The sequence below is a fragment of the Lissotriton vulgaris genome, unplaced genomic scaffold (assembly GCF_964263255.1).
Source record: "Lissotriton vulgaris unplaced genomic scaffold, aLisVul1.2 SCAFFOLD_3816, whole genome shotgun sequence".
NCBI classification, from domain to species: domain Eukaryota; kingdom Metazoa; phylum Chordata; class Amphibia; order Caudata; family Salamandridae; genus Lissotriton; species Lissotriton vulgaris.
Window position 1 is genome coordinate 22,825 of NW_028242332.1, and position 2,536 is coordinate 25,360.

The window sequence follows — 2,536 nt, forward strand, 5'->3', positions numbered from 1 at the left end:
TTGTTCTTTAGAACACTCTGGGACATTCTGTCATTGGGCTATACTTGGGGTACATCTGGGTGATATTTGGGCTACATTTAGGCTCTTTTGTCTCTGGTGGCCATCTTGGGAGACTGTATGTCAGAATTGTTTAATGAAATTGAAAAGGGTTTGAGAAGTCACTCAAAATGTGCCCTAATTTTTCTTTCTGCAGCACTAATCATAATTCATATGGCAAAATATACCCCCTCATTTTGTTCCTTTTTAAATTAAATGTTTTAGGAGTTACCACTTTATTCCAATCAAGATGGCTTCAGGTGTGCCATACCTTTGTAATAAGTAGGACTGTTAGCGCTCTAGTTGTTCTTTAGAACACTCTGGGACATTCTGTCATTGGGCTATACTTGGGCTACATCTGGGTGATATTTGGGCTACATTTGGGCTCTTTTGTCTCTGGTGGCCATTTTGGGAGACTGCATGTCAGAATTTTTTTATGAAATAGAAGAGGATTTGAAAAGTCACTCAAAATGTGCCCTAATTTTTCTTTCTGCAGCACTAATAATACCTTCTATTGCATAATATACCCCCTCATTTTGTTCCTTTTTAAATTAAATGTTTTAAGAGTTACCACTTTATTCCCATCACGATGGCTCCAGGTGTGCTATACCTTTGTAATAAGTAGGACTGTTAGCGCTCTAGTTGTTCTTTAGAACACTCTGGGACATTCTGTCATTGGGCTATACTTGGGCTACATCTGGGTGATATTTGGGCTACATTTGGGCTCTTATGTCTCTGGTGGCCATTTTGGGAGACTGCATGTCAGAATGTTTTAATGAAATAGAAAAGGATTTGAGAAGTCACTCAAAATGTGCCCTAATTTTTCATTCTGCAGCACTAATCATACTTTCTATGGCAAAATATACCCCCTCATGTTGTTTCTTTTTAAATTAAATGTTTTAAGAGTTACCACTTTATTTCAATCAAGATGGCTTCAGGTGTGCCATACCTTTGTAATAAGTAGGACTGTTAGCGCTCTAGTTGTTCTTTAGAACACTCTGGGACATTCTGTCATTGGGCTATACTTGGGCTACATCTGGGTGATATTTGGGCTACATTTGGGCTCTTTTGTCTCTTGTGGCCATTTTGGGAGACTGCATGTCAGAATGTTTTAATGAAATAGAAAAGGATTTGAGAAGTCACTCAAAATGTGCCCTAATTTTTCATTCTGCAGCACTAATCATACTTTCTATGGCAAAATATACCCCCTCATGTTGTTTCTTTTTAAATTAAATGTTTTAAGAGTTACCACTTTATTCCAATCAAGATGGCTTCAGGTGTGCCATACCTTTGTAATAAGTAGGACTGTTAGTGCTCTAGTTGTTCTTTAGAACACTCTAGGAGGCTGCAGTAGAACACAAAGGAATCAACTGACAGTCTCTGTCCTTGTTGGATGTACATGTTTTACTGAGAATGTCAGACTTCATTTTCACATGACTGAGAAAGATAATGTGAATTTACAGAAAATATGCTTTCAGTTTAGCTTATAGATCCCCTTCCAAACCACTGTGGGAAAATCATGAGATATTAGTTTTCTTTCAAACAATATTCATGATATCACAGCAGAAGGTTTTCTCACATGGTAAAATCACCTTAGAACACACCACAATTCCTAAAACGAGTATGGTACCATCAACAAATGATTTATAATGTAACTAAAGTCCTAAAACCCTCTATTAACTACAATGCTTTTTAATGAGGTGCTATCATGTATATTGGTCCCAAGATGGCTGCCAACACTTCTTGGATGAAGTGCTGACAGCCAATCAGATCAGATGTGTGGTTAGGCTCCGCCCAGATATATATCTTTGTTTGAACCTAAATTACTCAAAATCCACTGGAGCACATATATTGAGACCTAGCAAAGGCACATCAGGCTAACAGTCCCTACAATTTTGCCAAGTTTCGTGCAAATCCATTCAGCCGTTCCAGCTAAAAGTGAGGCCAACCGCCCTATGGAAATTAACATGGGAAAAAAGCGTTTTGGGACCCCCCCTTTTTTCTCGGCCCCCCCTTGATGAAACCCCCCCAAATTGTCAGGGGCTGCTCAGAAACAAAATGTTCCATTTTCCTGAAAATTTCAGCCAATTCCGTCCACAAACGCCAAAGTTATTAGACATAGAATTTTCAAAAATCCCATAGAGAAAAAATCCTAACTATATATACCTACTGGCGACCGCCAGTAGGTAATATATATATATATATATATATATATATATATATATATATATATATATATATCTATATATATATATATATCTATATATATATATATATATATATATATATATATATATATATATATATTACCTACTGGCGGTCGCCAGTAGGTAGTTATAGTTAGGATAATTTTCAATGTTAAATCTCAACATTCTATTTTGAATAACTTTGGCGCCGGTTGACGAATCTGCCTGAAATTTTCAGGAAAATGGTCTCATGGCGGTCCGGTCCTTCCCTGAAAGTTTGGGGGGGATTCGTCAAGCGGGGGCCGAGATAAAAG